The following is a 27,019-nucleotide window of genomic DNA, read 5'->3' as shown; positions in this document are numbered from 1 at the left end:
GCACTGGCTGAGGCCACTTACACCACACCAGGGCCTGTGGCTGCTGGCTGAGGCCACTTACACCACACCAGGGCATTAGTTGCTATTGAGGCCACTTACACCACACCAGGGCCTGTGGCTGCTGGCTGAGGCCACTTACACCACACCAGGGCATTAGTTGCTATTGAGGCCAATTGCACCACACCAGGGTCTGTGGCTCTTGCTCAGGCCACTTACACCACACCAGGGCCTGTGGCACTGGCTGAGGCCACTTACACCACACCAGGGCCTGTGGCTCTGGCTGAGGCCACTTACACCACACCAGGGCCTGTGGCTGCTGGCTGAGGCCACTTACACCACACCAGGGCCTGTGGCTGCTGGCTGAGGCCACTTACACCACACCAGGGCCTGTGGCTGCTGGCTGAGGCCACTTACACCACACCAGTGCCTGTGGCTTCTGGCTGAGGCCACTTACACCACACCAGGGCCTTAGTTGCTATTGAGGCCACTTACACCACACCAGGGCCTGTGGCTGCTGGCTGAGGCCACTTACACCACACCAGGGCCTGTGGCTCTTGCTCAGGCCACTTACACCACACCAGGGCCTGTGGCTCTTGCTCAGGCCACTCACATCACACCAGGCCCTGCGCTTCTGGCCGAGGCCATCTTCACCAAACCAGGCCCTGTGCTGCTAGCTGTGGCCATGTACAACACACCAGGCCCTGTGCTGGTTCCTGAGGCCATCTTCAACAATCCAGGGCCTGTGCTGTTAGATAAATGCTAAACTGAGCCTTTGGGTTAGGGTATTATGCAAACATGCAGGTATGGTTAAAGGATTGTCTTCGTAACTTCAGGTACTTGCCACCTAATCAGTTGAATCCATAAATTGAGACATTGTGCTGGGGCCAGCAGCTTACGGCCATACCACCCTGAGCACGCCCGACCTCGTCTGATCTCGGAAGCTAAGCAGGGCTGGGCTTGGTTAGTACTTGGATGGGAGACTGCCTGGGAATACCTGGTGCTGTAAGCCTTTCATTTTCATGTTATTGAACCGCTTTTGATCCAGAGAAGGGGTGTATTAAAAGACCAAAAGCAGCTGCCCATTAATGAGGGCACATTAACGACATTGCTTTTGGCTGTTTTCCAATGTCTTGTGCTGCTAGCTGATGCCACCTACACCACACCAGGGCCTGAGTGACTGGCTGGGGCCACTTACACCACATCAGGGCCTGTGGCTGCTGGCTGAGGCCACTTACACCACACCAGGGCCTGTGGCTGCTGGCTGAGGCCACTTACACCACACCAGGGCATTAGTTGCTATTGAGGCCAATTACACCACACCAGGGTCTGTGGCTCTTGCTCAGGCCACTTACACCACACCAGGGCCTGTGGCACTGGCTGAGGCCACTTACACCACACCAGGGCCTGTGGCTGCTGGCTGAGGCCACCTACACCACACCAGGGCCTTAGTTGCTATTGAGGCCAATTACACCACACCAGGGTCTGTGGCTCTTGCTCAGGCCACTTACACCACACCAGGGCCTGTGGCTGCTGGCTGAGGCCACTTACACCACACCAGGGCATTAGTTGCTATTGAGGCCACTTACACCACACCAGGGCCTGTGGCTGCTGGCTGAGGCCACCTACACCACACCAGGGCATTAGTTGCTATTGAGGCCAATTACACCACACCAGGGTCTGTGGCTCTTGCTCAGGCCACTTACACCACACCAGGGCCTGTGGCACTGGCTGAGGCCACTTACACCACACCAGGGCCTGTGGCTCTGGCTGAGGCCACTTACACCACACCAGGGCCTGTGGCTGCTGGCTGAGGCCACTTACACCACACCAGGGCCTGTGGCTGCTGGCTGAGGGCACTTACACCACACCAGGGCCTGTGGCTGCTGGCTGAGGCCACTTACACCACACCAGGGCCTGTGGCTCTTGCTCAGGCCACTTACACCACACCAGGGCCTGTGGCTGCTGGCTGAGGGCACTTACACCACACCAGTGCCTGTGGCTGCTGGCTGAGGGCACTTACACCACACCAGTGCCTGTGGCTGCTGGCTGAGGCCACTTACACCACACCAGGGCATTAGTTGCTATTGAGGCCACTTACACCACACCAGGGCCTGTGGCTGCTGGCTGAGGCCACATACACAACACCAGGGCCTTAGTTGCTATTGAGGCCAATTACACCACACCAGGGCCTGTGGCACTGGCTGAGGCCACTTACACCACACCAGGGCCTGTGGCTGCTGGCTGAGGCCACTTACACCACACAAGGGCCTGTGGCTGCTGGATGAGGCCACCCACACCACACCAGGGCCTGTGGCTGCTGGCTGAGGCCACTTACACCACACCAGGGCCTGTGGCTCTTGCTCAGGCCACTCATATCACACCAGACCCTGTGCTTCTGGCCGAGGCCATCTTCACCAAACCTGGCCCTGTGCTGCTTGCTGTGGCCATGTACAACACACCAGGCCCTGTGCTGGTTCCTGAGGCCATCTTCAACAATCCAGGGCCTGTGCTGTTAGATAAATGCCAAACTGAGCCTTTGGGTTAGGGTATTATGCAAACATGCAGGTATGGTTATAGGATTGTCTTCGTAACTTCAGGTACTTGCCACCTAATCAGTTGAATCCATAATTTGAGACATTGTGCTGGGGCCAGCAGCTTACGGCCATACCACCCTGAGCACGCCCGACCTCGTCTGATCTCGGAAGCTAAGCAGGGCTGGGCTTGGTTAGTACTTGGATGGGAGACTTCCTTGGAATACCTGGTGCTGTAAGCCTTTCATTTTCATGTCATTGAACCGCTTTTGATCCAGAGAAGGGGTGTATTAAAAGACCAAAAGCAGCTGCCCATTAATGAGGGCACATTAACGACATTGCTTTTGGCTGTTTTCCAATGTCTTGTGCTGCTAGCTGATGCCACTTACACCACACCAGGGCCTGAGTGACCGGCTGGGGCCACTTACACCACATCAGGGCCTGTGGTTGCTGGCTGAGGCCACTTACACCACACCAGGGCCTGTGGCTGCTGGCTGAGGCCACCTACACCACACCAGGGCCTTACTTGCTATTGAGGCCAATTACACCACACCAGGGTCTGTGGCTCTTGCTCAGGCCACTTACACCACACCAGGGCCTGTGGCTGCTGGATGAGGCGACTTACACCACACCAAGGCCTGTGGCTGCTGGATGAGGCCACTTACACCACACCAGGGCCTTAGTTGCTATTGAGGCCACTTACACCACACCAGGGCCTGTGGCTCTGGCTGAGGCCACTTACACCACACCACGGCCTTATTTGCTTCTAAGGCCACTTACACCACACCAGGGCCTGTGGCTCTGGCTGAGGCCACTTACACCACACCAGGGCCTGTGGCTCTTGCTCAGGCCACTTACTCCACACCAGGGCCTGTGGCTCTTGCTCAGGCCACTCATATCACACCAGGCCCTGTGCTTCTGGCCGAGGCCATCTTCACCAAACCAGGCCCTGTGCTGCTAGCTGTGACCATGTACAACACACCAGGCCCTGTTCTTGTTCCTGAGGCCATCTTCAACAATCCAGGGCCTGTGCTGTTGGATAAATGCTAAACTGAGCCTTTGGGTTAGGGTATTATGCAAACATGCAGGTATGGTTATAGGATTGTCTTCGTAACTCCAGGTACTTGCCACCTAATCACTTGAATCCATAAATTGAGACATTGTGCTGTGGCCAGCAGCTTAGGGCCATACCACCCTGAGCATGCCCGACCACGTCTGATCTCGGAAGCTAAGCAGGGCTGGGCTTGGTTAGTACTTGGATGGGAGACTTCCTTGGAATACCAGGTGCTGTAAGCCTTTCATTTTCATGTCTTTGAACCGCTTTTGATCCAGAGAAGGGGTGTATTAAAAGACCAAAAGCAGCTGCCCATTAATGAGGGCACATTAACGACATTGCTTTTGGCTGTTTTCCAATGTCTTGTGCTGCTAGCTGATGCCACCTACACCACACCAGGGCCTGAGTGACCGGCTGGGGCCACTTACACCACATCAGGGCCTGTGGCTGCTGGCTGAGGCCACTTACACCACACCAGGGCATTAGTTGCTATTGAGGCCAATTACACCACACCAGGGTCTGTGGCTCTTGCTCAGGCCACTTACACCACACCAGGGCCTGTGGCACTGGCTGAGGCCACTTACACCACACCAGGGCCTGTGGCTGCTGGCTGAGGCCACTTACACCACACCAGGGCCTGTGGCTGCTGGCTGAGGCCACTTACACCACACCAGGGCCTGTGGCTGCTGGCTGAGGGCACTTACACCACACCAGTGCCTGTGGCTTCTGGCTGAGGCCACTTACACCACACCAGGGCCTGTGGCTCTTGCTCAGGCCACTTACACCACACCAGGGCCTGTGGCTGCTGGCTGAGGGCACTTACACCACACCAAGTGCCTGTGGCTGCTGGCTGAGGGCACTTACACCACACCAGTGCCTGTGGCTGCTGGCTGAGGCCACTTACACCACACCAGGGCATTAGTTGCTATTGAGGCCACTTACACCACACCAGGGCCTGTGGCTGCTGGCTGAGGCCACATACACAACACCAGGGCCTTAGTTGCTATTGAGGCCAATTACACCACACCAGGGCCTGTGGCACTGGCTGAGGCCACTTACACCACACCAGGGCCTGTGGCTGCTGGCTGAGGCCACTTACACCACACAAGGGCCTGTGGCTGCTGGCTGAGGCCACCCACACCACACCAGGGCCTGTGGCTGCTGGCTGAGGCCACTTACACCACACCAGGGCCTGTGGCTCTTGCTCAGGCCACTCATATCACACCAGACCCTGTGCTTCTGGCCGAGGCCATCTTCACCAAACCTGGCCCTGTGCTGCTTGCTGTGGCCATGTACAACACACCAGGCCCTGTGCTGGTTCCTGAGGCCATCTTCAACAATCCAGGGCCTGTGCTGTTAGATAAATGCCAAACTGAGCCTTTGGGTTAGGGTATTATGCAAACATGCAGGTATGGTTATAGGATTGTCTTCGTAACTTCAGGTACTTGCCACCTAATCAGTTGAATCCATAAATTGAGACATTGTGCTGGGGCCAGCAGCTTACGGCCATACCACCCTGAGCACGCCCGACCTCGTCTGATCTCGGAAGCTAAGAAGGGCTGGGCGTGGTTAGTACTTGGATGGGAGACTGCCTGGGAATACCTGGTGCTGTAAGCCTTTCATTTTCATGTCATTGAACCACTTTTGATCCAGAGAAGTGGTGTATTAAAAGACCAAAAGCAGCTGCCCATTAATGAGGGCACATTAACGACACTGCTTTTGGCTGTTTTCCAATGTCTTGTGCTGCTAGCTGATGCCACCTACACCACACCAGGGCCTGAGTGACCGGCTGGGGCCACTTACACCACATCAGGGCCTGTGGCTCTGGCTGAGGCCACTTACACCACACCAGGGCCTGTGGCTCTGGCTGAGGCCACTTACACCACATCAGGGCCTGTGGCTGCTGGATGAGGCGACTTACACCACACCAAGGGCCTGTGGCTGCTGGCTGAGGCCACCCACACCACACCAGGGCCTGTGGCTGCTGGCTGAGGCCACTTACACCACACCAGGGCCTGTGGCTCTTGCTCAGGCCACTCATATCACACCAGACCCTGTGGCTCTGGCTGAGGCCACTTACACCACACCAGGGCCTGTGGCTCTGGCTGAGGCCACTTACACCACATCAGGGCCTGTGGCTGCTGGATGAGGCGACTTACACCACACCAAGGGCCTGTGGCTGCTGGCTGAGGCCACCCACACCACACCAGGGCCTGTGGCTGCTGGCTGAGGCCACTTACACCACACCAAGGGCCTGTGGCTGCTGGCTGAGGCCACATACACCACACCACGGCCTTATTTGCTTCTGAGGCCACTTACACCACACCAGGGCCTTAGTTGCTATTGAGGCCAATTACACCACACCAGGGCCTGTTGCTCTTGCTCAGGCCACTTACACCACACCAGGGCCTGTGGCTCTTGCTCAGGCCACTTACTCCACACCAGGGCCTGTGGCTCTTGCTCAGGCCACTCATATCACACCAGGCCCTGTGCTTCTGGCCGAGGCCATCTTCACCAAACCAGGCCCTGTGCTGCTAGCTGTGGCCATGTACAACACACCAGGCCCTGTTCTGGTTCCTGAGGCCATCTTCAACAATCCAGGGCCTGTGCTGTTGGATAAATGCTAAACTGAGCCTTTGGGTTAGGGTATTATGCAAACATGCAGGTATGGTTATAGGATTGTCTTCGTAACTTCAGGTACTTGCCACCTAATCAGTTGAATCCATAAATTGAGACATTGTGCTGTGGCCAGCAGCTTACGGCCATACCACCCTGAGCACGCCCGACCTCGTCTGATCTCGGAAGCTAAGCAGGGCTGGGCTTGGTTAGTACTTGGATGGGAGACTTCCTTGGAATACCTGGTGCTGTAAGCCTTTCATTTTCATGTCATTGAACCGCTTTTGATCCAGAGAAGGGGTGTATTAAAAGACCAAAAGCAGCTGCCCATTAATGAGGGCACATTAACGACATTGCTTTTGGCTGTTTTCCAATGTCTTGTGCTGCTAGCTGATGCCACTTACACCACACCAGGGCCTGAGTGACCGGCTGGGGCCACTTACACCACATCAGGCCCTATGGTTGCTGGCTGAGGCCACTTACACCACACCAGGGCCTGTGGCTGCTGGCTGAGGCCACCTACACCACACCAGGGCCTTAGTTGCTATTGAGGCCAATTACACCACACCAGGGTCTGTGGCTCTTGCTCAGGCCACTTACACCACACCAGGGCCTGTGGCTGCTGGCTGAGGCCACTTACACCACACCAGGGCATTAGTTGCTATTGAGGCCACTTACACCACACCAGGGCCTGTGGCTGCTGGCTGAGGCCACCTACACCACACCAGGGCATTAGTTGCTATTGAGGCCAATTACACCACACCAGGGTCTGTGGCTCTTGCTCAGGCCACTTACACCACACCAGGGCCTGTGGCACTGGCTGAGGCCACTTACACCACACCAGGGCCTGTGGCTCTGGCTGAGGCCACTTACACCACACCAGGGCCTGTGGCTGCTGGCTGAGGCCACTTACACCACACCAGGGCCTGTGGCTGCTGGCTGAGGCCAATTACACCACACCAGGGCCTGTGGCTCTTGCTCAGGCCACTCACATCACACCAGGCCCTGCGCTTCTGGCCGAGGCCATCTTCACCAAACCAGGCCCTGTGCTGCTAGCTGTGGCCATGTACAACACACCAGGCCCTGTGCTGGTTCCTGAGGCCATCTTCAACAATCCAGGGCCTGTGCTGTTAGATAAATGCTAAACTGAGCCTTTGGGTTAGGGTATTATGCAAACATGCAGGTATGGTTAAAGGATTGTCTTCGTAACTTCAGGTACTTGCCACCTAATCAGTTGAATCCATAAATTGAGACATTGTGCTGGGGCCAGCAGCTTACGGCCATACCACCCTGAGCACGCCCGACCTCGTCTGATCTCGGAAGCTAAGCAGGGCTGGGCTTGGTTAGTACTTGGATGGGAGACTACCTGGGAATACCTGGTGCTGTAAGCCTTTCATTTTCATGTCATTGAACCGCTTTTGATCCAGAGAAGGGGTGTATTAAAAGACCAAAAGCAGCTGCCCATTAATGAGGGCACATTAACGACATTGCTTTTGGCTGTTTTCCAATGTCTTGTGCTGCTAGCTGATGCCACCTACACCACACCAGGGCCTGAGTGACCGGCTGGGGCCACTTACACCACATCAGGGCCTGTGGCTGCTGGCTGAGGCCACTTACACCACACCAGGGCCTGTGGCTGCTGGCTGAGGCCACTTACACCACACCAGAGCATTAGTTGCTATTGAGGCCAATTACACCACACCAGGGTCTGTGGCTCTTGCTCAGGCCACTTACACCACACCAGGGCCTGTGGCACTGGCTGAGGCCACTTACACCACACCAGGGCCTGTGGCTGCTGGCAGAGGCCACTTACACCACACCAGGGCATTATTTGCTATTGAGGCCACTTACACCACACCAGGGCCTGTGGCTGCTGGCTGAGGCCACCTACACCACACCAGGGCATTAGTTGCTATTGAGGCCAATTACACCACACCAGGGTCTGTGGCTCTTGCTCAGGCCACTTACACCACACCAGGGCCTGTGGCACTGGCTGAGGCCACTTACACCACACCAGGGCCTGTGGCTCTGGCTGAGGCCACTTACACCACACCAGGGCCTGTGGCTGCTGGCTGAGGCCACTTACACCACACCAGGGCCTGTGGCTGCTGGCTGAGGCCACTTACACCACACCAGGGCATTAGTTGCTATTGAGGCCACTTACACCACACCAGGGCCTGTGGCTGCTGGCTGAGGCCACCTACACCACACCAGGGCCTGTGGCAGTGGCTGAGGCCACTTACACCACACCAGGGCCTGTGGCTGCTGGCTGAGGCCACTTACACCACACCAGGGCATTAGTTGCTATTGAGGCCAATTACACCACACCAGGGTCTGTGGCTCTTGCTCAGGCCACTTACACCACACCAGGGCCTGTGGCACTGGCTGAGGCCACTTACACCACACCAGGGCCTGTGGCACTGGCTGAGGCCACTTACACCACACCAGGGCCTGTGGCTGCTGGCTGAGGCCACTTACACCACACCAGGGCCTGTGGCTGCTGGCTGAGGCCACTTACACCACACCAGGGCCTGTGGCTGCTGGCTGAGGCCACTTACACCACACCAGTGCCTGTGGCTTCTGGCTGAGGCCACTTACACCACACCAGGGCCTTAGTTGCTATTGAGGCCAATTACACCACACCAGGGTCTGTGACTCTTGCTCAGGCCACTTACACCACACCAGGGCCTGTGGCACTGGCTGAGGCCACTTACACCACACCAGGGCCTGTGGCTGCTGGCTGAGGCCACTTACACCACACCAGGGCCTGTGGCTGCTGGCTGAGGCCAATTACACCACACCAGGGCCTGTGGCTCTTGCTCAGGCCACTCACATCACATCAGGCCCTGCGCTTCTGGCCGAGGCCATCTTCACCAAACCAGGCCCTGTGCTGCTAGCTGTGGCCATGTACAACACACCAGGCCCTGTGCTGGTTCCTGAGGCCTTCTTCAACAATCCAGGGCCTGTGCTGTTAGATAAATGCTAAACTGAGCCTTTGGGTTAGGGTATTATGCAAACATGCAGGTATGGTTAAAGGATTGTCTTCGTAACTTCAGGTACTTGCCACCTAATCAGTTGAATCCATAAATTGAGACATTGTGCTGGGGCCAGCAGCTTACGGCCATACCACCCTGAGCACGCCCGACCTCGTCTGATCTCGGAAGCTAAGCAGGGCTGGGCTTGGTTAGTACTTGGATGGGAGACTACCTGGGAATACCTGGTGCTGTAACCCTTTCATTTTCATGTCATTGAACCGCTTTTGATCCAGAGAAGGGGTGTATTAAAAGACCAAAAGCAGCTGCCCATTAATGAGGGCACATTAACGACATTGCTTTTGGCTGTTTTCCAATGTCTTGTGCTGCTAGCTGATGCCACCTACACCACACCAGGGCCTGAGTGACCGGCTGGGGCCACTTACACCACATCAGGGCCTGTGGCTGCTGGCTGAGGCCACTTACACCACACCAGGGCCTGTGGCTGCTGGCTGAGGCCACTTACACCACACCAGGGCCTGTGGCTGCTGGCTGAGGCCACCTACACCACACCAGCGCCTTAGTTGCTATTGAGGCCAATTACACCACACCAGGGTCTGTGGCTCTTGCTCAGGCCACTTACACCACACCAGGGCCTGTGGCTGCTGGCTGAGGCCACTTAAACCACACCAGGGCATTAGTTGCTATTGAGGCCACTTACACCACACCAGGGCCTGTGGCTGCTGGCTGAGGCCACCTACACCACACCAGGGCATTAGTTGCTATTGAGGCCAATTACACCACACCAGGTCTTTGGCTCTTGCTCAGGCCACTTACACCACACCAGGGCCTGTGGCACTGGCTGAGGCCACTTACACCCCACCCGGGCCTGTGGCTCTGGCTGAGGCCACTTACACCACACCAGGGCCTGTGGCTGCTGGCTGAGGCCACCTACACCACACCAGGGCATTAGTTGCTATTGAGGCCAATTACACCACACCAGGGCCTGTGGCACTGGCTGAGGCCACTTACACCACACCAGGGCCTGTGGCTGCTGGCTGAGGCCACTTACACCACGCCAGGGCCTGTGGCTGCTGGCTGAGGTCACTTACACCACACCAGGGCCTGTGGCTGCTGGCTGAGGGCACTTACACCACACCAGTGCCTGTGGCTTCTGACTGAGGCCACTTACACCACACCAGGGCCTGTGGCTGCTGGCTCAGGCCACTTACACCACACCAGGGCCTGTGGCTGCTGGCTGAGGCCACTTACACCACACCAGGGCCTGTGGCTGCTGGCTGAGGCCACTTACACCACACCAGTGCCTGTGGCTGCTGGCTGAGGCCACTTACACCACACCAGGGCATTAGTTGCTATTGAGGCCCCTTACACCACACCAGGGCCTGTGGCACTGGCTGAGGCCACTTACACCACACCAGGGCCTGTGGCTGCTGGCTGAGTCCACCTACACCACACCAGGGCATTAGTTGCTATTGAGGCCAATTACACCACACCAGGGTCTGTGGCTCTTGCTCAGGCCACTTACACCACACCAGGGCCTGTGGCACTGGCTGAGGCCACTTACACCACACCAGGGCCTGTGGCTGCTGGCTGAGGCCACTTACACCACACCAGGGCATTAGTTGCTATTGAGGCCACTTACACCACACCAGGGCCTGTGGCTGCTGGCTGAGGCCACTTACACCACACCAGGGCATTAGTTGCTATTGAGGCCAATTGCACCACACCAGGGTCTGTGGCTCTTGCTCAGGCCACTTACACCACACCAGGGCCTGTGGCACTGGCTGAGGCCACTTACACCACACCAGGGCCTGTGGCTCTGGCTGAGGCCACTTACACCACACCAGGGCCTGTGGCTGCTGGCTGAGGCCACTTACACCACACCAGGGCCTGTGGCTGCTGGCTGAGGCCACTTACACCACACCAGGGCCTGTGGCTGCTGGCTGAGGCCACTTACACCACACCAGTGCCTGTGGCTTCTGGCTGAGGCCACTTACACCACACCAGGGCCTTAGTTGCTATTGAGGCCACTTACACCACACCAGGGCCTGTGGCTGCTGGCTGAGGCCACTTACACCACACCAGGGCCTGTGGCTCTTGCTCAGGCCACTTACACCACACCAGGGCCTGTGGCTCTTGCTCAGGCCACTCACATCACACCAGGCCCTGCGCTTCTGGCCGAGGCCATCTTCACCAAACCAGGCCCTGTGCTGCTAGCTGTGGCCATGTACAACACACCAGGCCCTGTGCTGGTTCCTGAGGCCATCTTCAACAATCCAGGGCCTGTGCTGTTAGATAAATGCTAAACTGAGCCTTTGGGTTAGGGTATTATGCAAACATGCAGGTATGGTTAAAGGATTGTCTTCGTAACTTCAGGTACTTGCCACCTAATCAGTTGAATCCATAAATTGAGACATTGTGCTGGGGCCAGCAGCTTACGGCCATACCACCCTGAGCACGCCCGACCTCGTCTGATCTCGGAAGCTAAGCAGGGCTGGGCTTGGTTAGTACTTGGATGGGAGACTGCCTGGGAATACCTGGTGCTGTAAGCCTTTCATTTTCATGTTATTGAACCGCTTTTGATCCAGAGAAGGGGTGTATTAAAAGACCAAAAGCAGCTGCCCATTAATGAGGGCACATTAACGACATTGCTTTTGGCTGTTTTCCAATGTCTTGTGCTGCTAGCTGATGCCACCTACACCACACCAGGGCCTGAGTGACTGGCTGGGGCCACTTACACCACATCAGGGCCTGTGGCTGCTGGCTGAGGCCACTTACACCACACCAGGGCCTGTGGCTGCTGGCTGAGGCCACTTACACCACACCAGGGCATTAGTTGCTATTGAGGCCAATTACACCACACCAGGGTCTGTGGCTCTTGCTCAGGCCACTTACACCACACCAGGGCCTGTGGCACTGGCTGAGGCCACTTACACCACACCAGGGCCTGTGGCTGCTGGCTGAGGCCACCTACACCACACCAGGGCCTTAGTTGCTATTGAGGCCAATTACACCACACCAGGGTCTGTGGCTCTTGCTCAGGCCACTTACACCACACCAGGGCCTGTGGCTGCTGGCTGAGGCCACTTACACCACACCAGGGCATTAGTTGCTATTGAGGCCACTTACACCACACCAGGGCCTGTGGCTGCTGGCTGAGGCCACCTACACCACACCAGGGCATTAGTTGCTATTGAGGCCAATTACACCACACCAGGGTCTGTGGCTCTTGCTCAGGCCACTTACACCACACCAGGGCCTGTGGCACTGGCTGAGGCCACTTACACCACACCAGGGCCTGTGGCTCTGGCTGAGGCCACTTACACCACACCAGGGCCTGTGGCTGCTGGCTGAGGCCACTTACACCACACCAGGGCCTGTGGCTGCTGGCTGAGGGCACTTACACCACACCAGGGCCTGTGGCTGCTGGCTGAGGCCACTTACACCACACCAGGGCCTGTGGCTCTTGCTCAGGCCACTTACACCACACCAGGGCCTGTGGCTGCTGGCTGAGGGCACTTACACCACACCAGTGCCTGTGGCTGCTGGCTGAGGGCACTTACACCACACCAGTGCCTGTGGCTGCTGGCTGAGGCCACTTACACCACACCAGGGCATTAGTTGCTATTGAGGCCACTTACACCACACCAGGGCCTGTGGCTGCTGGCTGAGGCCACATACACAACACCAGGGCCTTAGTTGCTATTGAGGCCAATTACACCACACCAGGGCCTGTGGCACTGGCTGAGGCCACTTACACCACACCAGGGCCTGTGGCTGCTGGCTGAGGCCACTTACACCACACAAGGGCCTGTGGCTGCTGGATGAGGCCACCCACACCACACCAGGGCCTGTGGCTGCTGGCTGAGGCCACTTACACCACACCAGGGCCTGTGGCTCTTGCTCAGGCCACTCATATCACACCAGACCCTGTGCTTCTGGCCGAGGCCATCTTCACCAAACCTGGCCCTGTGCTGCTTGCTGTGGCCATGTACAACACACCAGGCCCTGTGCTGGTTCCTGAGGCCATCTTCAACAATCCAGGGCCTGTGCTGTTAGATAAATGCCAAACTGAGCCTTTGGGTTAGGGTATTATGCAAACATGCAGGTATGGTTATAGGATTGTCTTCGTAACTTCAGGTACTTGCCACCTAATCAGTTGAATCCATAATTTGAGACATTGTGCTGGGGCCAGCAGCTTACGGCCATACCACCCTGAGCACGCCCGACCTCGTCTGATCTCGGAAGCTAAGCAGGGCTGGGCTTGGTTAGTACTTGGATGGGAGACTTCCTTGGAATACCTGGTGCTGTAAGCCTTTCATTTTCATGTCATTGAACCGCTTTTGATCCAGAGAAGGGGTGTATTAAAAGACCAAAAGCAGCTGCCCATTAATGAGGGCACATTAACGACATTGCTTTTGGCTGTTTTCCAATGTCTTGTGCTGCTAGCTGATGCCACTTACACCACACCAGGGCCTGAGTGACCGGCTGGGGCCACTTACACCACATCAGGGCCTGTGGTTGCTGGCTGAGGCCACTTACACCACACCAGGGCCTGTGGCTGCTGGCTGAGGCCACCTACACCACACCAGGGCCTTACTTGCTATTGAGGCCAATTACACCACACCAGGGTCTGTGGCTCTTGCTCAGGCCACTTACACCACACCAGGGCCTGTGGCTGCTGGATGAGGCGACTTACACCACACCAAGGCCTGTGGCTGCTGGATGAGGCCACTTACACCACACCAGGGCCTTAGTTGCTATTGAGGCCACTTACACCACACCAGGGCCTGTGGCTCTGGCTGAGGCCACTTACACCACACCACGGCCTTATTTGCTTCTAAGGCCACTTACACCACACCAGGGCCTGTGGCTCTGGCTGAGGCCACTTACACCACACCAGGGCCTGTGGCTCTTGCTCAGGCCACTTACTCCACACCAGGGCCTGTGGCTCTTGCTCAGGCCACTCATATCACACCAGGCCCTGTGCTTCTGGCCGAGGCCATCTTCACCAAACCAGGCCCTGTGCTGCTAGCTGTGACCATGTACAACACACCAGGCCCTGTTCTTGTTCCTGAGGCCATCTTCAACAATCCAGGGCCTGTGCTGTTGGATAAATGCTAAACTGAGCCTTTGGGTTAGGGTATTATGCAAACATGCAGGTATGGTTATAGGATTGTCTTCGTAACTCCAGGTACTTGCCACCTAATCACTTGAATCCATAAATTGAGACATTGTGCTGTGGCCAGCAGCTTAGGGCCATACCACCCTGAGCATGCCCGACCACGTCTGATCTCGGAAGCTAAGCAGGGCTGGGCTTGGTTAGTACTTGGATGGGAGACTTCCTTGGAATACCAGGTGCTGTAAGCCTTTCATTTTCATGTCTTTGAACCGCTTTTGATCCAGAGAAGGGGTGTATTAAAAGACCAAAAGCAGCTGCCCATTAATGAGGGCACATTAACGACATTGCTTTTGGCTGTTTTCCAATGTCTTGTGCTGCTAGCTGATGCCACCTACACCACACCAGGGCCTGAGTGACCGGCTGGGGCCACTTACACCACATCAGGGCCTGTGGCTGCTGGCTGAGGCCACTTACACCACACCAGGGCATTAGTTGCTATTGAGGCCAATTACACCACACCAGGGTCTGTGGCTCTTGCTCAGGCCACTTACACCACACCAGGGCCTGTGGCACTGGCTGAGGCCACTTACACCACACCAGGGCCTGTGGCTGCTGGCTGAGGCCACTTACACCACACCAGGGCCTGTGGCTGCTGGCTGAGGCCACTTACACCACACCAGGGCCTGTGGCTGCTGGCTGAGGGCACTTACACCACACCAGTGCCTGTGGCTTCTGGCTGAGGCCACTTACACCACACCAGGGCCTGTGGCTCTTGCTCAGGCCACTTACACCACACCAGGGCCTGTGGCTGCTGGCTGAGGGCACTTACACCACACCAAGTGCCTGTGGCTGCTGGCTGAGGGCACTTACACCACACCAGTGCCTGTGGCTGCTGGCTGAGGCCACTTACACCACACCAGGGCATTAGTTGCTATTGAGGCCACTTACACCACACCAGGGCCTGTGGCTGCTGGCTGAGGCCACATACACAACACCAGGGCCTTAGTTGCTATTGAGGCCAATTACACCACACCAGGGCCTGTGGCACTGGCTGAGGCCACTTACACCACACCAGGGCCTGTGGCTGCTGGCTGAGGCCACTTACACCACACAAGGGCCTGTGGCTGCTGGCTGAGGCCACCCACACCACACCAGGGCCTGTGGCTGCTGGCTGAGGCCACTTACACCACACCAGGGCCTGTGGCTCTTGCTCAGGCCACTCATATCACACCAGACCCTGTGCTTCTGGCCGAGGCCATCTTCACCAAACCTGGCCCTGTGCTGCTTGCTGTGGCCATGTACAACACACCAGGCCCTGTGCTGGTTCCTGAGGCCATCTTCAACAATCCAGGGCCTGTGCTGTTAGATAAATGCCAAACTGAGCCTTTGGGTTAGGGTATTATGCAAACATGCAGGTATGGTTATAGGATTGTCTTCGTAACTTCAGGTACTTGCCACCTAATCAGTTGAATCCATAAATTGAGACATTGTGCTGGGGCCAGCAGCTTACGGCCATACCACCCTGAGCACGCCCGACCTCGTCTGATCTCGGAAGCTAAGAAGGGCTGGGCGTGGTTAGTACTTGGATGGGAGACTGCCTGGGAATACCTGGTGCTGTAAGCCTTTCATTTTCATGTCATTGAACCACTTTTGATCCAGAGAAGTGGTGTATTAAAAGACCAAAAGCAGCTGCCCATTAATGAGGGCACATTAACGACACTGCTTTTGGCTGTTTTCCAATGTCTTGTGCTGCTAGCTGATGCCACCTACACCACACCAGGGCCTGAGTGACCGGCTGGGGCCACTTACACCACATCAGGGCCTGTGGCTCTGGCTGAGGCCACTTACACCACACCAGGGCCTGTGGCTCTGGCTGAGGCCACTTACACCACATCAGGGCCTGTGGCTGCTGGATGAGGCGACTTACACCACACCAAGGGCCTGTGGCTGCTGGCTGAGGCCACCCACACCACACCAGGGCCTGTGGCTGCTGGCTGAGGCCACTTACACCACACCAGGGCCTGTGGCTCTTGCTCAGGCCACTCATATCACACCAGACCCTGTGGCTCTGGCTGAGGCCACTTACACCACACCAGGGCCTGTGGCTCTGGCTGAGGCCACTTACACCACATCAGGGCCTGTGGCTGCTGGATGAGGCGACTTACACCACACCAAGGGCCTGTGGCTGCTGGCTGAGGCCACCCACACCACACCAGGGCCTGTGGCTGCTGGCTGAGGCCACTTACACCACACCAAGGGCCTGTGGCTGCTGGCTGAGGCCACATACACCACACCACGGCCTTATTTGCTTCTGAGGCCACTTACACCACACCAGGGCCTTAGTTGCTATTGAGGCCAATTACACCACACCAGGGCCTGTTGCTCTTGCTCAGGCCACTTACACCACACCAGGGCCTGTGGCTCTTGCTCAGGCCACTTACTCCACACCAGGGCCTGTGGCTCTTGCTCAGGCCACTCATATCACACCAGGCCCTGTGCTTCTGGCCGAGGCCATCTTCACCAAACCAGGCCCTGTGCTGCTAGCTGTGGCCATGTACAACACACCAGGCCCTGTTCTGGTTCCTGAGGCCATCTTCAACAATCCAGGGCCTGTGCTGTTGGATAAATGCTAAACTGAGCCTTTGGGTTAGGGTATTATGCAAACATGCAGGTATGGTTATAGGATTGTCTTCGTAACTTCAGGTACTTGCCACCTAATCAGTTGAATCCATAAATTGAGACATTGTGCTGTGGCCAGCAGCTTACGGCCATACCACCCTGAGCACGCCCGACCTCGTCTGATCTCGGAAGCTAAGCAGGGCTGGGCTTGGTTAGTACTTGGATGGGAGACTTCCTTGGAATACCTGGTGCTGTAAGCCTTTCATTTTCATGTCATTGAACCGCTTTTGATCCAGAGAAGGGGTGTATTAAAAGACCAAAAGCAGCTGCCCATTAATGAGGGCACATTAACGACATTGCTTTTGGCTGTTTTCCAATGTCTTGTGCTGCTAGCTGATGCCACTTACACCACACCAGGGCCTGAGTGACCGGCTGGGGCCACTTACACCACATCAGGCCCTATGGTTGCTGGCTGAGGCCACTTACACCACACCAGGGCCTGTGGCTGCTGGCTGAGGCCACCTACACCACACCAGGGCCTTAGTTGCTATTGAGGCCAATTACACCACACCAGGGTCTGTGGCTCTTGCTCAGGCCACTTACACCACACCAGGGCCTGTGGCTGCTGGCTGAGGCCACTTACACCACACCAGGGCATTAGTTGCTATTGAGGCCACTTACACCACACCAGGGCCTGTGGCTGCTGGCTGAGGCCACCTACACCACACCAGGGCATTAGTTGCTATTGAGGCCAATTACACCACACCAGGGTCTGTGGCTCTTGCTCAGGCCACTTACACCACACCAGGGCCTGTGGCACTGGCTGAGGCCACTTACACCACACCAGGGCCTGTGGCTCTGGCTGAGGCCACTTACACCACACCAGGGCCTGTGGCTGCTGGCTGAGGCCACTTACACCACACCAGGGCCTGTGGCTGCTGGCTGAGGCCAATTACACCACACCAGGGCCTGTGGCTCTTGCTCAGGCCACTCACATCACACCAGGCCCTGCGCTTCTGGCCGAGGCCATCTTCACCAAACCAGGCCCTGTGCTGCTAGCTGTGGCCATGTACAACACACCAGGCCCTGTGCTGGTTCCTGAGGCCATCTTCAACAATCCAGGGCCTGTGCTGTTAGATAAATGCTAAACTGAGCCTTTGGGTTAGGGTATTATGCAAACATGCAGGTATGGTTAAAGGATTGTCTTCGTAACTTCAGGTACTTGCCACCTAATCAGTTGAATCCATAAATTGAGACATTGTGCTGGGGCCAGCAGCTTACGGCCATACCACCCTGAGCACGCCCGACCTCGTCTGATCTCGGAAGCTAAGCAGGGCTGGGCTTGGTTAGTACTTGGATGGGAGACTACCTGGGAATACCTGGTGCTGTAAGCCTTTCATTTTCATGTCATTGAACCGCTTTTGATCCAGAGAAGGGGTGTATTAAAAGACCAAAAGCAGCTGCCCATTAATGAGGGCACATTAACGACATTGCTTTTGGCTGTTTTCCAATGTCTTGTGCTGCTAGCTGATGCCACCTACACCACACCAGGGCCTGAGTGACCGGCTGGGGCCACTTACACCACATCAGGGCCTGTGGCTGCTGGCTGAGGCCACTTACACCACACCAGGGCCTGTGGCTGCTGGCTGAGGCCACTTACACCACACCAGAGCATTAGTTGCTATTGAGGCCAATTACACCACACCAGGGTCTGTGGCTCTTGCTCAGGCCACTTACACCACACCAGGGCCTGTGGCACTGGCTGAGGCCACTTACACCACACCAGGGCCTGTGGCTGCTGGCAGAGGCCACTTACACCACACCAGGGCATTATTTGCTATTGAGGCCACTTACACCACACCAGGGCCTGTGGCTGCTGGCTGAGGCCACCTACACCACACCAGGGCATTAGTTGCTATTGAGGCCAATTACACCACACCAGGGTCTGTGGCTCTTGCTCAGGCCACTTACACCACACCAGGGCCTGTGGCACTGGCTGAGGCCACTTACACCACACCAGGGCCTGTGGCTCTGGCTGAGGCCACTTACACCACACCAGGGCCTGTGGCTGCTGGCTGAGGCCACTTACACCACACCAGGGCCTGTGGCTGCTGGCTGAGGCCACTTACACCACACCAGTACCTGTGGCTTCTGGCTGAGGCCACTTACACCACACCAGGGCCTGTGGCTCTTGCTCAGGCCACTCACATCACACCAGACCCTGCGCTTCTGGCCGAGGCCATCTTCACCAAACCAGGCCCTGTGCTGCTAGCTGTGGCCATGTACAACACACCAGGCCCTGTGCTGGTTCCTGAGGCCATCTTCAACAATCCAGGGCCTGTGCTGTTAGATAAATGCTAAACTGAGCCTTTGGGTTAGGGTATTATGCAAACATGCAGGTATGGTTAAAGGATTGTCTTCGTAACTTCAGGTACTTGCCACCTAATCAGTTGAATCCATAAATTGAGACATTGTGCTGGGGCCAGCAGCTTACGGCCATACCACCCTGAGCACGCCCGACCTCGTCTGATCTCGGAAGCTAAGCAGGGCTGGGCTTGGTTAGTACTTGGATGGGAGACTACCTGGGAATACCTGGTGCTGTAAGCCTTTCATTTTCATGTCATTGAACCGCTTTTGATCCAGAGAAGGGGTGTATTAAAAGACCAAAAGCAGCTGCCCATTAATGAGGGCACATTAACGACATTGCTTTTGGCTGTTTTCCAATGTCTTGTGCTGCTAGCTGATGCCACCTACACCACACCAGGGCCTGAGTGACCGGCTGGGGCCACTTACACCACATCAGGGCCTGTGGCTGCTGGCTGAGGCCACTTACACCACACCAGGGCCTGTGGCTGCTGGCTGAGGCCACTTACACCACACCAGAGCATTAGTTGCTATTGAGGCCAATTACACCACACCAGGGTCTGTGGCTCTTGCTCAGGCCACTTACACCACACCAGGGCCTGTGGCACTGGCTGAGGCCACTTACACCACACCAGGGCCTGTGGCTGCTGGCTGAGGCCACCTACACCACACCAGGGCCTTAGTTGCTATTGAGGCCACTTACACCACACCAGGGCCTGTGGCAGTGGCTGAGGCCACTTACACCACACCAGGGCCTGTGGCTGCTGGCTGAGGCCACTTACACCACACCAGGGCATTAGTTGCTATTGAGGCCACTTACACCACACCAGGGCCTGTGGCTGCTGGCTGAGGCCACCTACACCACACCAGGGCCTGTGGCAGTGGCTGAGGCCACTTACACCACACCAGGGCCTGTGGCTGCTGGCTGAGGCCACTTACACCACACCAGGGCATTAGTTGCTATTGAGGCCAATTACACCACACCAGGGTCTGTGGCTCTTGCTCAGGCCACTTACACCACACCAGGGCCTGTGGCACTGGCTGAGGCCACTTACACCACACCAGGGCCTGTGGCACTGGCTGAGGCCACTTACACCACACCAGGGCCTGTGGCTGCTGGCTGAGGCCACTTACACCACACCAGGGCCTGTGGCTGCTGGCTGAGGCCACTTACACCACACCAGGGCCTGTGGCTGCTGGCTGAGGCCACTTACACCACACCAGTGCCTGTGGCTTCTGGCTGAGGCCACTTACACCACACCAGGGCCTTAGTTGCTATTGAGGCCAATTACACCACACCAGGGTCTGTGACTCTTGCTCAGGCCACTTACACCACACCAGGGCCTGTGGCACTGGCTGAGGCCACTTACACCACACCAGGGCCTGTGGCTGCTGGCTGAGGCCACTTACACCACACCAGGGCCTGTGGCTGCTGGCTGAGGCCAATTACACCACACCAGGGCCTGTGGCTCTTGCTCAGGCCACTCACATCACATCAGGCCCTGCGCTTCTGGCCGAGGCCATCTTCACCAAACCAGGCCCTGTGCTGCTAGCTGTGGCCATGTACAACACACCAGGCCCTGTGCTGGTTCCTGAGGCCTTCTTCAACAATCCAGGGCCTGTGCTGTTAGATAAATGCTAAACTGAGCCTTTGGGTTAGGGTATTATGCAAACATGCAGGTATGGTTAAAGGATTGTCTTCGTAACTTCAGGTACTTGCCACCTAATCAGTTGAATCCATAAATTGAGACATTGTGCTGGGGCCAGCAGCTTACGGCCATACCACCCTGAGCACGCCCGACCTCGTCTGATCTCGGAAGCTAAGCAGGGCTGGGCTTGGTTAGTACTTGGATGGGAGACTACCTGGGAATACCTGGTGCTGTAACCCTTTCATTTTCATGTCATTGAACCGCTTTTGATCCAGAGAAGGGGTGTATTAAAAGACCAAAAGCAGCTGCCCATTAATGAGGGCACATTAACGACATTGCTTTTGGCTGTTTTCCAATGTCTTGTGCTGCTAGCTGATGCCACCTACACCACACCAGGGCCTGAGTGACCGGCTGGGGCCACTTACACCACATCAGGGCCTGTGGCTGCTGGCTGAGGCCACTTACACCACACCAGGGCCTGTGGCTGCTGGCTGAGGCCACTTACACCACACCAGGGCCTGTGGCTGCTGGCTGAGGCCACCTACACCACACCAGCGCCTTAGTTGCTATTGAGGCCAATTACACCACACCAGGGTCTGTGGCTCTTGCTCAGGCCACTTACACCACACCAGGGCCTGTGGCTGCTGGCTGAGGCCACTTAAACCACACCAGGGCATTAGTTGCTATTGAGGCCACTTACACCACACCAGGGCCTGTGGCTGCTGGCTGAGGCCACCTACACCACACCAGGGCATTAGTTGCTATTGAGGCCAATTACACCACACCAGGTCTTTGGCTCTTGCTCAGGCCACTTACACCACACCAGGGCCTGTGGCACTGGCTGAGGCCACTTACACCCCACCCGGGCCTGTGGCTCTGGCTGAGGCCACTTACACCACACCAGGGCCTGTGGCTGCTGGCTGAGGCCACCTACACCACACCAGGGCATTAGTTGCTATTGAGGCCAATTACACCACACCAGGGCCTGTGGCACTGGCTGAGGCCACTTACACCACACCAGGGCCTGTGGCTGCTGGCTGAGGCCACTTACACCACGCCAGGGCCTGTGGCTGCTGGCTGAGGTCACTTACACCACACCAGGGCCTGTGGCTGCTGGCTGAGGGCACTTACACCACACCAGTGCCTGTGGCTTCTGACTGAGGCCACTTACACCACACCAGGGCCTGTGGCTGCTGGCTCAGGCCACTTACACCACACCAGGGCCTGTGGCTGCTGGCTGAGGCCACTTACACCACACCAGGGCCTGTGGCTGCTGGCTGAGGCCACTTACACCACACCAGTGCCTGTGGCTGCTGGCTGAGGCCACTTACACCACACCAGGGCATTAGTTGCTATTGAGGCCCCTTACACCACACCAGGGCCTGTGGCACTGGCTGAGGCCACTTACACCACACCAGGGCCTGTGGCTGCTGGCTGAGTCCACCTACACCACACCAGGGCATTAGTTGCTATTGAGGCCAATTACACCACACCAGGGTCTGTGGCTCTTGCTCAGGCCACTTACACCACACCAGGGCCTGTGGCACTGGCTGAGGCCACTTACACCACACCAGGGCCTGTGGCTGCTGGCTGAGGCCACTTACACCACACCAGGGCATTAGTTGCTATTGAGGCCACTTACACCACACCAGGGCCTGTGGCTGCTGGCTGAGGCCACTTACACCACACCAGGGCATTAGTTGCTATTGAGGCCAATTGCACCACACCAGGGTCTGTGGCTCTTGCTCAGGCCACTTACACCACACCAGGGCCTGTGGCACTGGCTGAGGCCACTTACACCACACCAGGGCCTGTGGCTCTGGCTGAGGCCACTTACACCACACCAGGGCCTGTGGCTGCTGGCTGAGGCCACTTACACCACACCAGGGCCTGTGGCTGCTGGCTGAGGCCACTTACACCACACCAGGGCCTGTGGCTGCTGGCTGAGGCCACTTACACCACACCAGTGCCTGTGGCTTCTGGCTGAGGCCACTTACACCACACCAGGGCCTTAGTTGCTATTGAGGCCACTTACACCACACCAGGGCCTGTGGCTGCTGGCTGAGGCCACTTACACCACACCAGGGCCTGTGGCTCTTGCTCAGGCCACTTACACCACACCAGGGCCTGTGGCTCTTGCTCAGGCCACTCACATCACACCAGGCCCTGCGCTTCTGGCCGAGGCCATCTTCACCAAACCAGGCCCTGTGCTGCTAGCTGTGGCCATGTACAACACACCAGGCCCTGTGCTGGTTCCTGAGGCCATCTTCAACAATCCAGGGCCTGTGCTGTTAGATAAATGCTAAACTGAGCCTTTGGGTTAGGGTATTATGCAAACATGCAGGTATGGTTAAAGGATTGTCTTCGTAACTTCAGGTACTTGCCACCTAATCAGTTGAATCCATAAATTGAGACATTGTGCTGGGGCCAGCAGCTTACGGCCATACCACCCTGAGCACGCCCGACCTCGTCTGATCTCGGAAGCTAAGCAGGGCTGGGCTTGGTTAGTACTTGGATGGGAGACTGCCTGGGAATACCTGGTGCTGTAAGCCTTTCATTTTCATGTTATTGAACCGCTTTTGATCCAGAGAAGGGGTGTATTAAAAGACCAAAAGCAGCTGCCCATTAATGAGGGCACATTAACGACATTGCTTTTGGCTGTTTTCCAATGTCTTGTGCTGCTAGCTGATGCCACCTACACCACACCAGGGCCTGAGTGACCGGCTGGGGCCACTTACACCACATCAGGGCCTGTGGCTGCTGGCTGAGGCCACTTACACCACACCAGGGCCTGTGGCTGCTGGCTGAGGCCACTTACACCACACCAGGGCATTAGTTGCTATTGAGGCCAATTACACCACACCAGGGTCTGTGGCTCTTGCTCAGGCCACTTACACCACACCAGGGCCTTTGGCTGCTGGCTGAGGCCACTTACACCACACCAGGGCATTAGTTGCTATTGAGGCCACTTACACCACACCAGGGCCTGTGGCTGCTGGCTGAGGCCACCTACACCACACCAGGGCATTAGTTGCTATTGAGGCCAATTACACCACACCAGGGTCTGTGGCTCTTGCTCAGGCCACTTACACCACACCAGGGCCTGTGGCACTGGCTGAGGCCACTTACACCACACCAGGGCCTGTGGCTCTGGCTGAGGCCACTTACACCACACCAGGGCCTGTGGCTGCTGGCTGAGGCCACTTACACCACACCAGGGCCTGTGGCTGCTGGCTGAGGGCACTTACACCACACCAGGGCCTGTGGCTGCTGGCTGAGGCCACTTACACCACACCAGGGCCTGTGGCTCTTGCTCAGGCCACTTACACCACACCAGGTCCTGTGGCTGCTGGCTGAGGGCACTTACACCACACCAGTGCCTGTGGCTGCTGGCTGAGGCCACTTACACCACACCAGGGCATTAGTTGCTATTGAGGCCACTTACACCACACCAGGGCCTGTGGCTGCTGGCTGAGGCCACATACACAACACCAGGGCCTTAGTTGCTATTGAGGCCAATTACACCACACCAGGGCCTGTGGCACTGGCTGAGGCCACTTACACCACACCAGGGCCTGTGGCTGCTGGCTGAGGCCACTTACACCACACAAGGGCCTGTGGCTGCTGGATGAGGCCACCCACACCACACCAGGGCCTGTGGCTGCTGGCTGAGGCCACTTACACCACACCAGGGCCTGTGGCTCTTGCTCAGGCCACTCATATCACACCAGACCCTGTGCTTCTGGCCGAGGCCATCTTCACCAAACCTGGCCCTGTGCTGCTTGCTGTGGCCATGTACAACACACCAGGCCCTGTGCTGGTTCCTGAGGCCATCTTCAACAATCCAGGGCCTGTGCTGTTAGATAAATGCCAAACTGAGCCTTTGGGTTAGGGTATTATGCAAACATGCAGGTATGGTTATAGGATTGTCTTCGTAACTTCAGGTACTTGCCACCTAATCAGTTGAATCCATAAATTGAGACATTGTGCTGGGGCCAGCAGCTTACGGCCATACCACCCTGAGCACGCCCGACCTCGTCTGATCTCGGAAGCTAAGAAGGGCTGGGCTTGGTTAGTACTTGGATGGGAGACTGCCTGGGAATACCTGGTGCTGTAAGCCTTTGATTTTCATGTCATTGAACCGCTTTTGATCCAGAGAAGGGGTGTATTAAAAGACCAAAAGCAGCTGCCCATTAATGAGGGCACATTAACGACACTGCTTTTGGCTGTTTTCCAATGTCTTGTGCTGCTAGCTGATGCCACCTACACCACACCAGGGCCTGAGTGACCGGCTGGGGCCACTTACACCACATCAGGGCCTGTGGCTCTGGCTGAGGCCACTTACACCACACCAGGGCCTGTGGCTGCTGGCTGAGGCCACTTACACCACACCAGGGCCTGTGGCTGCTGGCTGAGGCCACTTACACCACACCAGTGCCTGTGGCTGCTGGCTGAGGCCACTTACACCACACCAGGGCATTAGTTGCTATTGAGGCCCCTTACACCACACCAGGGCCTGTGGCACTGGCTGAGGCCACTTACACCACACCAGGGCCTGTGGCTGCTGGCTGAGTCCACCTACACCACACCAGGGCATTAGTTGCTATTGAGGCCAATTACACCACACCAGGGTCTGTGGCTCTTGCTCAGGCCACTTACACCACACCAGGGCCTGTGGCACTGGCTGAGGCCACTTACACCACACCAGGGCCTGTGGCTGCTGGCTGAGGCCACTTACACCACACCAGGGCATTAGTTGCTATTGAGGCCACTTACACCACACCAGGGCCTGTGGCTGCTGGCTGAGGCCACTTACACCACACCAGGGCATTAGTTGCTATTGAGGCCAATTGCACCACACCAGGGTCTGTGGCTCTTGCTCAGGCCACTTACACCACACCAGGGCCTGTGGCACTGGCTGAGGCCACTTACACCACACCAGGGCCTGTGGCTCTGGCTGAGGCCACTTACACCACACCAGGGCCTGTGGCTGCTGGCTGAGGCCACTTACACCACACCAGGGCCTGTGGCTGCTGGCTGAGGCCACTTACACCACACCAGGGCCTGTGGCTGCTGGCTGAGGCCACTTACACCACACCAGTGCCTGTGGCTTCTGGCTGAGGCCACTTACACCACACCAGGGCCTTAGTTGCTATTGAGGCCACTTACACCACACCAGGGCCTGTGGCTGCTGGCTGAGGCCACTTACACCACACCAGGGCCTGTGGCTCTTGCTCAGGCCACTTACACCACACCAGGGCCTGTGGCTCTTGCTCAGGCCACTCACATCACACCAGGCCCTGCGCTTCTGGCCGAGGCCATCTTCACCAAACCAGGCCCTGTGCTGCTAGCTGTGGCCATGTACAACACACCAGGCCCTGTGCTGGTTCCTGAGGCCATCTTCAACAATCCAGGGCCTGTGCTGTTAGATAAATGCTAAACTGAGCCTTTGGGTTAGGGTATTATGCAAACATGCAGGTATGGTTAAAGGATTGTCTTCGTAACTTCAGGTACTTGCCACCTAATCAGTTGAATCCATAAATTGAGACATTGTGCTGGGGCCAGCAGCTTACGGCCATACCACCCTGAGCACGCCCGACCTCGTCTGATCTCGGAAGCTAAGCAGGGCTGGGCTTGGTTAGTACTTGGATGGGAGACTGCCTGGGAATACCTGGTGCTGTAAGCCTTTCATTTTCATGTTATTGAACCGCTTTTGATCCAGAGAAGGGGTGTATTAAAAGACCAAAAGCAGCTGCCCATTAATGAGGGCACATTAACGACATTGCTTTTGGCTGTTTTCCAATGTCTTGTGCTGCTAGCTGATGCCACCTACACCACACCAGGGCCTGAGTGACTGGCTGGGGCCACTTACACCACATCAGGGCCTGTGGCTGCTGGCTGAGGCCACTTACACCACACCAGGGCCTGTGGCTGCTGGCTGAGGCCACTTACACCACACCAGGGCATTAGTTGCTATTGAGGCCAATTACACCACACCAGGGTCTGTGGCTCTTGCTCAGGCCACTTACACCACACCAGGGCCTGTGGCACTGGCTGAGGCCACTTACACC

General features: G+C 56.9%; 16 non-coding genes and 2 pseudogenes across 16 annotated transcripts; all 18 read left to right on the top strand.

The window, feature by feature from the left end:
• Positions 1-890: 890 nt before the first annotated feature.
• On the top strand, positions 891-1,009 carry LOC145426388 (5S ribosomal RNA). The gene has a single exon (XR_013907098.1). It is a non-coding gene; the product is annotated as a 5S ribosomal RNA (ribosomal RNA).
• A 1,645-nt stretch (positions 1,010-2,654) lies between these two features.
• LOC145426744 (5S ribosomal RNA) lies at positions 2,655-2,773 on the top strand. The gene has a single exon (XR_013907460.1). It is a non-coding gene; the product is annotated as a 5S ribosomal RNA (ribosomal RNA).
• A 935-nt stretch (positions 2,774-3,708) lies between these two features.
• On the top strand, positions 3,709-3,827 carry LOC145427294 (5S ribosomal RNA; annotated as a pseudogene).
• A 1,256-nt stretch (positions 3,828-5,083) lies between these two features.
• LOC145427229 (5S ribosomal RNA) lies at positions 5,084-5,202 on the top strand. The gene has a single exon (XR_013907961.1). It is a non-coding gene; the product is annotated as a 5S ribosomal RNA (ribosomal RNA).
• Positions 5,203-6,339: 1,137 nt separating this feature from the next.
• On the top strand, positions 6,340-6,458 carry LOC145426743 (5S ribosomal RNA). The gene has a single exon (XR_013907459.1). It is a non-coding gene; the product is annotated as a 5S ribosomal RNA (ribosomal RNA).
• Positions 6,459-7,473: 1,015 nt separating this feature from the next.
• LOC145427600 (5S ribosomal RNA) lies at positions 7,474-7,592 on the top strand. The gene has a single exon (XR_013908142.1). It is a non-coding gene; the product is annotated as a 5S ribosomal RNA (ribosomal RNA).
• A 1,722-nt stretch (positions 7,593-9,314) lies between these two features.
• On the top strand, positions 9,315-9,433 carry LOC145426996 (5S ribosomal RNA). The gene has a single exon (XR_013907719.1). It is a non-coding gene; the product is annotated as a 5S ribosomal RNA (ribosomal RNA).
• Positions 9,434-11,627: 2,194 nt separating this feature from the next.
• LOC145426387 (5S ribosomal RNA) lies at positions 11,628-11,746 on the top strand. The gene has a single exon (XR_013907097.1). It is a non-coding gene; the product is annotated as a 5S ribosomal RNA (ribosomal RNA).
• A 1,645-nt stretch (positions 11,747-13,391) lies between these two features.
• LOC145426742 (5S ribosomal RNA) lies at positions 13,392-13,510 on the top strand. The gene has a single exon (XR_013907458.1). It is a non-coding gene; the product is annotated as a 5S ribosomal RNA (ribosomal RNA).
• Positions 13,511-14,445: 935 nt separating this feature from the next.
• LOC145427293 (5S ribosomal RNA) lies at positions 14,446-14,564 on the top strand (annotated as a pseudogene).
• Positions 14,565-15,820: 1,256 nt separating this feature from the next.
• On the top strand, positions 15,821-15,939 carry LOC145427228 (5S ribosomal RNA). The gene has a single exon (XR_013907960.1). It is a non-coding gene; the product is annotated as a 5S ribosomal RNA (ribosomal RNA).
• A 1,137-nt stretch (positions 15,940-17,076) lies between these two features.
• LOC145426741 (5S ribosomal RNA) lies at positions 17,077-17,195 on the top strand. Its single transcript, XR_013907457.1, has one exon. It is a non-coding gene; the product is annotated as a 5S ribosomal RNA (ribosomal RNA).
• Positions 17,196-18,210: 1,015 nt separating this feature from the next.
• On the top strand, positions 18,211-18,329 carry LOC145427598 (5S ribosomal RNA). The gene has a single exon (XR_013908140.1). It is a non-coding gene; the product is annotated as a 5S ribosomal RNA (ribosomal RNA).
• Positions 18,330-19,423: 1,094 nt separating this feature from the next.
• Positions 19,424-19,542, top strand: LOC145427597 (5S ribosomal RNA). The gene has a single exon (XR_013908139.1). It is a non-coding gene; the product is annotated as a 5S ribosomal RNA (ribosomal RNA).
• Positions 19,543-21,068: 1,526 nt separating this feature from the next.
• On the top strand, positions 21,069-21,187 carry LOC145426995 (5S ribosomal RNA). The gene has a single exon (XR_013907718.1). It is a non-coding gene; the product is annotated as a 5S ribosomal RNA (ribosomal RNA).
• A 2,194-nt stretch (positions 21,188-23,381) lies between these two features.
• Positions 23,382-23,500, top strand: LOC145426386 (5S ribosomal RNA). Its single transcript, XR_013907096.1, has one exon. It is a non-coding gene; the product is annotated as a 5S ribosomal RNA (ribosomal RNA).
• A 1,449-nt stretch (positions 23,501-24,949) lies between these two features.
• Positions 24,950-25,068, top strand: LOC145427032 (5S ribosomal RNA). The gene has a single exon (XR_013907756.1). It is a non-coding gene; the product is annotated as a 5S ribosomal RNA (ribosomal RNA).
• A 1,447-nt stretch (positions 25,069-26,515) lies between these two features.
• Positions 26,516-26,634, top strand: LOC145426385 (5S ribosomal RNA). The gene has a single exon (XR_013907095.1). It is a non-coding gene; the product is annotated as a 5S ribosomal RNA (ribosomal RNA).
• The last annotated feature ends 385 nt before the right edge of the window (positions 26,635-27,019 follow it).

This window comes from Astatotilapia calliptera, chromosome 3, assembly GCF_964374335.1.
Source record: "Astatotilapia calliptera chromosome 3, fAstCal68.1, whole genome shotgun sequence".
In the NCBI taxonomy this organism is placed as follows: Eukaryota; Metazoa; Chordata; class Actinopteri; order Cichliformes; family Cichlidae; genus Astatotilapia; species Astatotilapia calliptera.
This window is presented reverse-complemented; position numbering and strand designations above follow the sequence as displayed.